We start from the raw sequence: 13419 nt of genomic DNA on the forward strand, positions 1-13419 counted from the left end.
AGAGCCGAGTTCTGCCGAGTTGCATAGGTGTCTCTTCCGTGCTAACAGGTGGACTCGGGGGTACTTGGAAACTCCTGGTCAGATCCGGAACACCAGACAATTTCAACCTTGTGGAAGTAGTGAATCTCCTCTCTCTAGCATGCTCCCGGAGGCGGTTATCCACTCTGACAGCAAGGGAGATGAGCGTGTCAAGGTCCTCCGGGATCTCTCTGGACGCTAGTTCATCCTTGATAGTTCCGGAAAGGCCGTAAAAAAACATGGAAAGAAGGGCCTCGGTGTTCCAGCGACTCTCCGCAGCGAGTGTGCGGAACTCAATGGCAAAGTCGGCTACGCTGCAGCCGCCCTGGCGGAGATTCAAAAGTCTCTTAGCTGCCTCCCGTCCACTCACAGGATGGTCAAAGACCTTGCCCATCTCAGCGGTGAAATCGACAACATCAAAGCAGACCGAAGATTGCTGCTCCCAGATAGCGGTAGCCCAGGCGAGAGCTTTTCCCGAAAGTAGTGAAATAATGAATGCTACCTTAGAGCGAGATGAATGGAACATGGAAGGTTGAAGTTCAAAAACCAGGAAGCCACGACACTTGCCTGGATCACCATCATAGCACTCCGGCGCCAGTAGGCGAGGCTCTCGGTAAGTCTGGCGATCGGCGACTGGTGGGGTAGCACCCAAAGGAACTGACTGAAGAGGAACGTCCCGAGCAGAAGCCACAGCAGCTAGGTGTTGAATAGTCTGAGTCCACGTATCTACCTTGTCCAAAATGCCTTGGAGAAGTTGCTCAAGGCGGCCGAGGAAAGCACCCTGAAGGGAGAGAATAGAACGAAGTTCCTCCATCACTGCTGGGTCCATACTGGCTCAGTCTTGCTGTCAGGGCGAGGCTGGTTCTGGACCCAAGTGCAGAGACGAGGCTAGAGGCAGGTATAAAGTTCAAACAAAGTACTTTACTTAATAAACACAAAGATACAATTACACTTTAGAAACTCTGACAAGCAACTACTTGGCACAAAGGCTTGTCAAGACTGAGCACAGAGAAGGGGAAAAACAGAACTTATATACTACAAATCACACGTGAAACTCATAAGCCCAATAACAGTCAATTAAGGATTTAACACAGGGGTAACCGCTCATGAAGGTGCCACCTAGGGGTTACTAGGAGAACTAACCGGCACCCTCACACTTAGTCTCCGGTTGAAAAACAGTACGGCTGGAGTTTGGTTGGTTACTGCATGTGTCGCATTCCGGTAAGCAAACAGGAAGTTATCCACCTTGTGTTGCAGTGGTATGTCATCATTATACATTGCCTTTATGGCCTTTTTAAAGGTCTGAACAAACCTCTCAGCCAATCCATTTGTGGCTAGATGATATGGGGCAGATGTGTAATGTTTCACCCCATTATTCTTCAGGAACCTCCGGAAATCCTGTGGGCCATTGTCGGAACAGATCTGTTCTGGCAACCCATTCCTGGCGAAGATGGTCCTTAGGACTGCAATCGTTTTCTCCGTGGTGGTGGAGGACATTTTAATGACCTCTGGCCATTTCGAATGGGTGTCCACAGCGATTAGAAACATTGAGTCCATAAATGGACCAGCAAAATCAATGTGTACCCGTTGCCATGGAGGTGAGGGCCACTCCCATGGATGTAGCGGGGCCTGTGGTGGAGCGTTTTGGACCTTCTGGCATCCGGTGCATCTCTTGGTCATATCCTCGATTTCTTTATCGATTCCCAGCCACCACACAAACGCCCTGGCTAGGCTCTTCATTTTTACCCCTCCCAGATGACCCTCGTGAAGCTCATTGAGTACTCTATCTCTCAACTTGGGTGGAATTACCACTCGGGATCCACACCTCAATGTTCCCCGGCACACTGACAGCTGTTCCCTCCTTGGCGAGAATGCTGGCAACAGTGAGTCGCCATATGCTGGCCATTCCTTCACCGTCAAATCATAGACCAGAGAGTCGGGTCATTTCGGGTTTCCTTCTCAATACTTGTGTTTGTAACAGGCAAACATTCGACTATGGTCGCATGGAATATCTCCACCGGGTCCACTGCAGGTGCTTCTTCTGCCGTAGGCAACGGTAGGCGTGACAGCCCATCAGCGTTTCCATGTTGTTTCGTACCTTTGTACTCTATGTCATACTGATGTGCCCCTAGAAAAAGTGACCATCTTTGCAGCCGTTGCGCCGTCATCACCGGAACGCCCTTCTTTGGGTTAAAAATTGAGACCAGGGGTTGATGATCAGTCAGTAGGGTGAATTTCTGCCCGTGCAGATAGTGATTGAACTTCTTCACCCCCCACACCAGGCTGAGGGCCTCCCTGTCAATCTGGGCGTAGTTACGCTCGGCTGAGGTTAGCGAGTGCGATGCAAAGGCTATTGGCCTCTCTAAACCGTCACGGAATTTGTGTGACAGCACCGCTCCAATGCCGTAAGGTGACGCATCACATGCCAACTGAATCGGTAGTGTTGGGTTGTAGTGGGCCAATACTTCTTTTGAAGTGATTTGGCATTTACATTCCTGAAAGGCACACTTACACTCATCACTCTATTTCCATGTTACACCAGTTTGAAGGAGGGCGTTCAGTGGGTGCAGAATTGTAGATAAATTCGGCAAGAACTTATGGTAGTAGTTCACCAACCCGAGGAACGACCTCAGTTGCGACACATTTTCTGGTGCTGGAGCCTTGACTACAGCCTCAATCTTTTTCGGCGACTTATGCAACCCTTCCTCATCAATCATGTGGCCACAATACGAGATTTGTCTCCTGAAGAACTCGCATTTGGGACGTTTGACTCGTAGCCCATATTCCTGCAATCTCGTGAGCACCTGTTCCAGGTTGGCAAGGTGTTCATTGTCATTTTCGCCCGTAACCAGGATGTCGTCCAAATAACACTGGGTCCCCGGGATCCCTTGCAGGACTTGTTCCAATGCCCTCTGCCACATAGCCAGGGCCAATGCTACCCCAAATACCAGTCGATTGTACTGGTAAAGGCCTTTGTGAGTGTTTATCGTGAGGTATTTCCTAGATGCTTCTTCCACCTCCATTTGTAGATGCGCTTGAGCCAGGTCAATCTTTGTAAAACGTTTCCCTCCAGATAGTGAGGTGAAAATATCTTCTATCCGTGGAAGCGGATACTGTACTGTGTGCAGGACTGGGTTCACAGTCACCTTGAAGTCCCCACAGATGCGAACCTTCCTTGGCTCCCCAGGCGTGCTGCTCAATACTTTCTTCATTACAGGAACGATGGGTGTGGCCCACTCGCTCCAGTCCACCTTAGACAGCACCCCCGAACGCTCCAGACTCTCCAGTTCAGCTTCCACAGCTGGGCGTATCGCGTATGGCACCGGTCTGGCCTTGAAAAATTTTGGGGTTGCGTTATCCTCAATCTTTATGGTTGCCTTTACTCCTTTTAGAGTCCCAAGTCCTTGTTGGAACACCTCCTCCGCGTCAGATAGAATTTGTGACAGACGTCCAGGTGCGACGTCATCATCTTTTTTGTCAGTCACAGTTAGTGCCAGAATGGAATGCCAATCCAATTGTAGTCTTCGGATCCATTCACGTCCCAATAATGGTGGTCCTCCATCTCGTAGTATATACATGTATAGTTTCTGTGTTTCCTTTCCGTTATATTCAACTGGCACCCTTATTTTTCCTCTGGGGTAGACCTTTTGCCCCGTGTATGTCTTCAATACAATGGACGTGTCCTTTAAGGGTATGTGTGAGAATAGCCGCTCATAGTCTCGTCGATTCATGACAGTTAGGGCTGATCCTGTGTCCAATTCCATCTTCACTGGGGACCCTGCTATCATGAGGGTGACCCAAATGGTTCGGTGATCTTCTTTTGCGATCACGTTGTGTAACTTTAAGCAACTTAGTCGCCTGCTTCCGGAGTCCTTATCACTCTCCTGATCTTCTGAACTACTATCTGTCAGTTTCTTTACTTTCCTGTACTGTTCCTTAGTAGTTCTTGTCGTGTTGGTCTTCTTTCCCGACCTGCAGACTCTTGCTATATGTCCCATTTTCCCGCATTGCCTGCATATTTTGTCTTTAAACCAGCAGTCCTTCTGCTCATGGGTTGTTCTGCCGCAGCGATAGCACTTTTCGGCTCCATACGCCATTTCGTTAGCGCTGTATTCTTGTGGTTTCTGTTGTATTTCCGCAGCTCCCCGTGCTGCTGCTTCGTAGGATACTGCCACGCTGAAAGCCTGTTCTAGCGTCAGGTCCTTTTTTGAAAGTAGTCGTTTCTGGGTTCCTTCACTCTGGAGCCCGCAGACAAACTTATCCCGTAAGGTGTCTGCCAGTCCTGCTCCGAACTGGCAGTGCTTCGATAACTTGCGTAGTTCCGTAAGATAGTCAGCATTGCTCTCATCTTTGTGCTGGTTTCTTTTATGGAACTTGAATCTTTCTGCTATCAGCAGTGGTGTAGGGCTTAGATGTTCCTGTAAGATATGAACAATCTCCTCAAAACTTTTCTCCATTGGTTTAGCTGGGGTAATTAAATTCCGCAATAGGCCGTACGTACTCGCACCCATCAGATTTAATAATACCGACGCCCTCTTTCCATCAGCCACCTCATTTGCCTTGCAGTACACTTCAATTCTTTTCACATACGTGGTCCAGTCTTCTACCTCGTTGTCAAAAGCAGTGATACTGCCACTTTTCGGCATCTTGGGCGATTTAAAATGGCGCCTCCCGCGCTTTTGCTTCTTCCCCAATGGAATAAAATGGCGCCTCCCGCGCTTTTGCTTCTTCCCCAACGGGATAAAATGGCGCCTCCCGCGCTTTTGCTTCTTCCCCTTACTGCCACACTGCTCCTAGCGTTCTACGGGGTAATGGCGGCGACCCGCAGCTTTGGCGCGTCTCGCTTTCCTTCCCCCCCGTTTAGTTTCTCTTCGCTGTCCTGTTCTCGAGCACCGACCGCGCCCTGTGCACTCCACCCTCTCTCTCTTGTTTTCTTTTCCCGGCGACGCTGCGCGGCCCGATTTGTAGAGCCGTTCGATCGAGCTTGAGCCCGCCGCAGTCCGGAAGGGTCAGCGCGCTACCTGCTACCAGCACGATTCGCTGGAACCACAGTCTCTCCCGCAATTCTCCAAACACCGATGGATTCTTTGGGCGGTTGCCCTCGGTCGACGCCCGTTGCTCAGACTACGACCTTCCAGGACCTTCCTTTCAGGCGAGATCCTCGTGAGATGATGCCACACTGCAGGTGAGTTCGAACTTACTCGTCGCCACTGTAAAGTCCGCGCCTCAATAATACACGGACTTCGGGAGAACAGTTTAACAGGTACTTTACTGAACAAGAGGCAGCTTGAAACTGAAACTACAGAAGCCTGCTAGGGCCTTTTATACAGGGGTGGTCACTGCCGGTACTGCAGTCTAAGACCAGTTATTCCCTTAAAGGTACATACACAACAGTTACCTCAGGCTGACAGAGCAAGGTCTTGGTCCAATGGCAAGGGGATCCAAGATGATTGGAGACCAGGCTCTGCTACATTGGCCTAGCGCACACACACAAACATACTCCTACTGTCCTCCTCCCTCCTTCCTGCAGGTCCTCTCTGCCTGGGTTTCATAGGATACAGTCTGATCTTCCTGACCTCGCTGTTGGTCCGTGCTGCAACTTCCCTGGGCCCCGACCCAACTGCTGCTGATCCACGCTGCACCACTCCTGGGCCTCGACCACGCTGCTGGGCCCCGTCCTCGCTCCCGGGTCCCGACCTCGCTGCTCCTCCTGTCCCTGCTAATGAGCCTCGACCACTCTGCTGGGCTCGTCCTCGCTCCTGGGTCCCGTCCTCGCTCCTGGCCCCGTCCTCGCACCTCGGTCCTGTCCTCGCTCCTGGGCCTCGTCTTCGCACCTGGACCGCGTCCTCGCTCCTGGGTCCCGACCTCGCTCCTGTGCCCCGTCCTCGCTCCTGGGTCCCGACCACGCCGCTGGGCTTGTCCTCGCTCCTGGGCCCTGTCCTCGCACCTGGGCCCCGTCTTCGCACCTGGGCCTCGTCCTCGCTTCCGGGTCTCGTCCTCGCTCCCGGGTTCCAACCACGCTCCTAGGCCTCGTCGCACCTAGGCCACGTCCTCGCTCCCGGGTTCCGTCCTCGCACCTGGGCCCCGTCCTCGCACCTGGCCCCTGTCCTCGCACCTGGGCCCCGTCCTCGCACCTGGCCCCCGTCCTCGCACCTGGCCCTCGACCTCGTTCCCGGGTCCCGACCTCGCTCCTGGGCCCCGTTCTCGCACCTGGGCCCTGTCCTCGCACCTGGGCCCCGTCCTCGCACCTGGCCCCTGTCCTCGCACCTGGGCCCCGTCCTCGCACCTGGGCCCCGTCCTCGCACCTGGCCCCTGTCCTCGCACCTGGGCCCTGTCCTCGCACCTGGGCCCCGTCCTCGCACCTGGCCCCTGTCCTCGCACCTGGGCCCCGTCCTCGCACCTGGCCCCCGTCCTCGCACCTGGGCCCCGTCCTCGCACCTGGGCCCCGTCCTCGCACCTGGGCCCCGTTCTCGCACCTGGGTCCCTTCCTCGCACCTGGGCCCCGTCCTCGCACCTGGCCCCCGTCCTCGCACCTGGCCCCCGTCCTCGCACCTGGGTCCCGTCCTCGCACCTGGGCCCCGTTCCTCGCACCTGGGTCCCTTCCTCGCACCTGGGCCCCGTCCTCGCACCTGGGCCCCGTCCTCGCACCTGGGCCCCGTCCTCGCACCTGGCTCTCGACCTCGTTCCCGGGTCCCGACCTCACTCCTGGGCCCCGTTCTCGCACCTGGGCCCCGTCCTCGCACCTGGGCCCCGTCCTCGCACCTGGGCCCCGTCCTCGCACCTGGCCCCCGTCCTCGCACCTGGCCCCCGTCCTCGCACCTGGCCCCCGTCCTCGCACCTGGCTCTCAACCTTGTTCCCGGGTCCCGACCTCACTCCTGGGCCCCGTTCTCGCACCTGGGTCCCTTCCTCGCTCCCGGGTCCCGACCAAGCTGCTGGGCTCGCCCTCGCTCCTTGGCCCCGTCCTCACATCTGGGCCCCATCTTCGCACCTGGGCCTCATCCTCGCTCCCGGGTCTCGACCTCGCTGCTGGGCCCGTCCTCGCTCCTGGGCCCTGTCCTCGCCGCTCCTCCCGTCCCTGCTCCTGGGCCTCGTCCTCACTTCTGGGCCTCATCCTCGCTCCTGGGTCCCGGCCTCGCTGCTCCTCCCGTCCATGCTCCTGGGCCTCGACCTTGATCCTGGGCCTCGACCTCGCTCCTGTGCCTCGTCTTTGCTCCTGGGTCCCGGCCTCGCTGCTCCTCCCGCCCATGCTCCTGGGCCTCGACTTGATCCTGGGCCTCGACCTCGCTCCTGTGCCTCGTCCTTGCTCCTGGGTCCCGGCCTCGCTGCTCCTCCCGTCCATGCTCCTGGGCCTCGACCTTGATCCTGGGCCTCGACCTCGCTCCTGTGCCTCGTCTTTGCTCCTGGGTCCCGGCCTCGCTGCTCCTCCCGCCCATGCTCCTGGGCCTCGACCTTGATCCTGGGCCTCGACCTCGCTCCTGTGCCTCGTCCTTGCTCCTGGGTCCTGGCCTCGCTAGCTAGGGCGGACTAGCTAAAAGAGGATGCTGGGCTGAATACATCAACATTTTTGTTCAAGGGTGTAGTAGGTGACAAACGTTCTCATGGTTATCCTGGATTACGTGGACCTCTTAGCTGTAGTTCCTCAGGCTCCACCACTTATCTGACGTCACTTTTTCAGATGTAGAATTTTTTCCAGATTTTTCCTTGTGTTACAAACAAGCCTCTGCTCTCCACCAGTTCTCCCGTGTGGTGGGGGGGAGGGGTAGCGGGGCGGGGGGTTATGTGGGTGGGGAGGTGGTGTTGTGGGGGTGGGGAGTGTACCAAAAATACTGCTCAGTGGATTGGGGGGAAATGTTGGAAGTCCAAAAGGCTACTGTGATATATTTTTTGTAGTCATTCACGGGATGTGGGCGTCGCTGGCAAGGCCAGCATTTATTGCCCATCCCTAATTGCCCTTGAGAAGGTGGTGGTGAGCCGCCTTCTTGAGCCACTGCAGTCAATGTGGTGAATGTACTCCCACAGCTGTTAGGGAGGGAGTTCCAGGATTTTGACTCAGCAACGATGAAAGCATGCAATATATTTCCAAGTCACAATGGTGTGTGACTTGGCAAGTTGGAGGTGGTGGTGTCCCCATGCACCTGCTGCCTTTGTGAGTTCTGACGAAGGGTCACAGACCTGAAACGCTAACTCTGTTTCTCTCTCCATGGATGCTGCCTGACCTGCTGAGTGTTTCCAGCATTTTCTGTTGTTATTTCAGATTTCCAGCATCCGCCGTATTTTGTTATTGTAGGTGGTAGAGGTCACAGATTTGGGATTTGCTGTTGAAGAAGCCATGGCGAGTTGCTGCAGTGTATCTTGTAGATGGTACACACTATGGTGGCGGTGGAGAGAGTGAATGTTTAAGGTGGTGGATGGGGTGCCAATCAAGCGGGCTGCTTTGTCCTGGATGGTGTCGAGCTTCTTGAGTGTTGTTGGAGTTGCACTCATCCAGGCAAGTGGAGAGTATTCCATCACACTCCTTACTTGTGCCTTGTAGATGGTGGAAAGGCTTTGGGGAGTCGGGAGGTGAGACACTCACCACAGAATACCTAGCCTCTGACCTGCTCTTGTAGCCACAGTATTTATGTGGCTGGTCCAGTTAAATTTCTGGCAATGGTGACCCCCCAGGATGATGATGGCAGGGGATTCGACAATGGTAATGCCATAGGTGGGGGTTAAAATATCTGGGTTCAGAGGGGCCTTCAGATTGATGTACTGTGGGGTCAGGAAGCCACGGTGGGTTCCTGTGTGTGTTGAGCTATGATTTTTCAAATCAAGGTATTACACGTCAGGTTGCCAAAAATCTCTATTTAAATTTATTCCAATCATTACAATTTAAATCATACGTAGGTTCATTTTAATATATATAATAGGTAGAGATTATTTTTTCATTTTAACTTAATTTTCTATTCTTTGTGTATTCCTGCGCAACACAAGATACCCTGATTGAGAGATTAGTGGATAAGCAGAAAAACTTCAAGAACATTTGTCAAGAAAATTGCGTGAAACTGGTGAGGTTTGCTGTCTCCTGTTGGCTGAGTGTTTCACCTCCATTTCCTGCTTTTTTTGGCTGTCCATCCAAAACTGTCAACCTTTCATAAAGAGGTACGGTTGAGTGTAATTGTGTACCAAGACTGGAGTTGGAGACCTTCATCTCTGATAACTCACACTGACTTCCCAACTGTCCGCTATTGTCAAAGGACATTAATATTTCTAACATAATTTAGCTAGCACAATGGTTCTGTGCCCAAGGCATGCACATAACTGAAGAGGTGACACCAGCAAGGGTTACACTGGCAGACCTTTCAGTAACTTGCAGCAAGAGATCAAAACTACTTTCAAAATAGTTGCTCAGTTCATTAAGGACTGAGCATTTAAGGAAGAGCAGCAGCTGAAATTCTATCTGATTTTGTTTTATTTAGGAAGACATTTGGAAGAAAGAACACACGTTTCAAAGTGACTGGACTAATTGGAAATGCCTTTTTAAAAGGCAACCAATCAATCAGATAAGGTGATGTACTAATCAGACATTATCAGATCATGGCTGTAAAATCAAGTAGTATATTAATTCTTGCTGGATTGCTGAGGATGAGGCAGAGTTAAATATCCAGGAACTGAATTCAGTGAGGAGAAGTTGCATGCTCCCTTGCATTCCAGCCTCGGACAGTGGCCAGGGAGAGGGATGGAGTTGGTGGCTAGGGAACGGAGTATGTGGGTGGTGGGGTGGGGGGGAAGTGGCGGGTGGTGGAAGCAGGGGACTGAAGACAATGGGCTGGATTTTGCCTTTGGGGGCAGGCTGCGGGCGTGTCAGGTGGTCGTCGTGTCAGGATCCCGACTCCGATGTGAAGTGGGACAAAATTGCGATTTTGCCCTAATTGGGTACTTGATTTCCAGTGTGTGGAAACCCCTGGCCCAATGAGCCTTTTCATACAGAAGGTCGCCTCCGATGACGTCATCAGTGCTGCTGGATTTAAGGCCTGCAAGCAGCCTTGCTTCTTTTTCAGCCTTTAAACTTTATGCCCATTGTTCTGAGCGCTTCCTTCACCAATTAAGTCCACCAGTAGACCAAAGTGTGCTCCAAGATTCAATAAGGCCTCCCTCCAAGCTCTGGTGGAGGGAGCAAGAGCAAATAAGGAGGTGCTCTTCCCTTCCTCAGGGAGGAAAAAACCTCCCCAGCAGACTAAAGCTGTGTGGCTGCAAGTCGCCCAAGAGGTAAACGCAATTTCTATGTGCAGCAGAACCTGGCTGCAGTGCAGGAAGAGGTTTCATGACCTTCTCCGCACAGGAAAAGTGAGTATGACATTCCCATCAGCCTCAATCTGATCCCCATCGCCTCTCATCACCAGCACTCTGCTTTGCCAACCTCTTCCTCCACATCCCACTTGACCCTTACATCCTTGCACCCTTACCCATTCCCTCTCTATGGTCACATTCACTTAACTATTCGACCATGCAGTCCTCACACTCCCTATCACTGTGATGCAATGACAACAACTTACAACACACAGGGAGGGCCCTTTGTCTCCTTCTAAGCATCTTGTGATGAAATATGTCATTCATCAGACTCTGTATTTAACTACATATATTGTATTGCCTGCTCCTGTGTTTTTACCTTGTATTGTATATAGTGCACCGCCCCCTTTCTCCCCATTGGGTGTGTCGGCTCCGCCCATACCTGGCCCTACTTAAGACAAGCCCAGGCTTGTCTTGCAGCAGAACAGCAGAATGCTAGGTGAAGACACAGGCATCTTTCTTTGCTAATAAAAGCCTAGTTTTATCCAGTTAACTTTGAGCCTTGAAGTTATTGAGGCGCATCAATTTTATTAGCAAACTTTCAACGATGGATCAACTTTTGAAACCGGAACGCTTGGATTTGGACCTGCATGCTTCGGATGCATCGGCACGGTTTGGACACTGGTTCCAGTGCTTGGAATTTTTTATGGCCAACTCCGAAGCCGTCACAGCCTCTAGAGCCACCGGAGATGTGAAACTCGGGATCCTGCAGAATCGGGTAAGCCACCGGGTTTTTCCACTCATCCAAGACGCCGCCACCTACCTGGATGCCTGCAACATTCTAAAGGCCCACTATCAGCGGCTTACCAACGAGGTGTACGCCAGGCATCTGCTTGCTACCTGCACACAGCAACCCGGAGAGTCACTAGAGGACTTTCTAGTCACCCTAAAAGTGCTTGGCAAAGACTGCAAATGCAAAGACGTGAAAGCCACGGTATACACAGACGAGCTTATTCGGGATGCCTTTATCGCAGGCCTTAGCTCTAATTACATCCGGCAGAGACTGCTAGAGAAAACGGGCCTAGATCTGACACAGGCTGTGGACACAGCGCGATCGCTGGATGTGGCTCAGAAGAACTCTGACTCCTACTCTTCAGGCCGCGCGGCCCACGCCGCCTCGTACGCACCAAGGGCGCCGCCATGTTGGAAGACATCTTCCCCGCCCGGTAGCCCAACACCGCCGGGGCCCTGCTCTCCCCCCAGAAGCCCTACGACCGCCGCGACGCATCAGGGCCCCAAATGCTACTTCTGTGGGCAGCCGAAGCACACCAGGAACCTGTGCCCGGCGAAAGGCACCACCTGCTGTAAGTGCGGTAAGAAGGGGCACTTTGGGAAGGTGTGCAGAGGGAACCCCGCAGGCAAACCTGCCACCGCCGCGTGCGCGCCGTGGTAGCAGCCATCTTGGACGCCATCTTGTCCGACCTCGTGGGGTCCGCCATCTCGCGAGCAGACATCGTGGACTCCATCTTACCCGGCCTCGTGTGGCCCACCATCTTGTCCCGATCAGGGCCCTACAGTGGCGTCGATCACAGTGGACCAGTCCAGACCGCACCCACTATCCAAATCGATGGTGGACATCGAGGTAAACGGGTGCAAGGTTAAATGTTTAATTGACAGCGGGAGCACGGAGAGCTTCATTCACCCTGGTCTGGTACAACGACTCTCTCTAACTATAGTCCCTACTCAGGGCACGATCTCTATGGCCGACAAAACCCAGATATCGACTATTGCGGGTTACTGCGCGGTACGATTGTCCGTTAAAGGCACTGTATATAATAATTTTAAACTGTTAATTATGAAGGATTTATGTGTGAGCGTGATCTTGGGCCTGGATTTTCAGTGCCACCACCAAAGCATCACGCTCAATTTCGGTGGGACCCAGCCGCCCCTCACAGTGTGCGGTCTGGCTACCCTGAAGGTAAAGCCGCCTTCGCTATTCGCGAACCTTACCCCTAACTGCCAGCCAATAGCGACCAAAAGCAGGAGGTACAGCTGGGAGGACAGGCGGTTTATCGCGACCGAGGTAGACAGGCTCCTGAGGGAGCGCATTATTGAACACAGCAACAGCCCGTGGTGCGCCCAAGTGGTGGTGGTGAGGGGTAGCGAGAAGAAGCGGATGGTGATTGACTATAGTCAAACAGTCAACATCTATACCCAACTAGACGCCTACCCGCTACCCCGCATATCTGAGATGGTGAATCAAATTGCCCAATACCGGGTGTTCTCCACTATCGACCTCAAGTCAGCGCACCACCAGCTCCCTATCAGACCAGAGGACCGTTCGTACACCGCCTTCGAGGCAAACGGACGCCTCTACCAGTTCCTCAGAGCCCCCTTTGGGGTGACGAATGGGGTCTCGGTCTTTCAGAGGGAGATGGACCGCATGGTCGATGACCACCACTTGCAGGCAACCTTCCCCTATCTCGACAACGTCACCATCTGCGGCCACAACCAACAGGACCACGACTCAAACCTCGCGAGGTTTCTGAAAACTGCACAAAAACTCAACCTCACTTACAACGAGGACAAGTGCGTTTTCAACACCACGCGCCTCTGCATACTAGGCAGCGTGGTGGAGAATGGGGAAATTGGACCAGACCCCGACCGATTGCGCCCCCTACGGGAGCTGCCCCTGCCCAACACTCCCAAAGCCCTGAAAAGGTGCCTGGGGTTATTCTCGTATTATGCCCAATGGGTCCCTAACTACTCCGATAAAGCCTGCCCCCTCTTGAAAGCATCCTCTTTCCCGCTCTCTGCTGAGGCCCATGCTGCCTTCAAAAGCATTAAGCAAGATATTGAGTGGGCCACGCTACAGGCAGTGGACGAGAACACTCCCTTTCAAGTGGAAAGTGATGCGTCTGACTTTGCCTTGGCGGCCACCCTCAACCAGGCGGGGCGGCCCGTAGCTTTCTTCTTGAGGACCCTCCAGGGGCCCGAGATCAGACACTCCTCCGTGGAAAAGGAGGCCCAAGCCATCGTGGAGGCAGTGCGCCACTGGCGGCACTACCTAGCCGGCAAACGCTTCACCCTACTTACCGACCAGCGGTCAGTAGCGTTTATGTTCAATAATA

The 13419-nt window shown here is 53.5% G+C and overlaps 1 pseudogene across 1 annotated transcript in view; it reads left to right on the plus strand.

Annotated features, from left to right (window-relative positions):
* Positions 1-13419, plus strand: part of LOC147106660 (anoctamin-9-like) — a 244948-nt pseudogene that overhangs the window by 87468 nt on the left and 144061 nt on the right. Inside the window, exon 8 of the transcript XR_015081081.1 lies at positions 9478-9566. The product of XR_015081081.1 is annotated as an anoctamin-9-like (transcript). The remainder of the gene's footprint in view (positions 1-9477; positions 9567-13419) is intronic.

This window comes from Somniosus microcephalus, chromosome 15 (genome assembly GCF_052327205.1).
Source record: "Somniosus microcephalus isolate GS21.2 chromosome 15, FLI_Smic_1.0, whole genome shotgun sequence".
NCBI classification, from domain to species: Eukaryota; Metazoa; Chordata; class Chondrichthyes; order Squaliformes; family Somniosidae; genus Somniosus; species Somniosus microcephalus.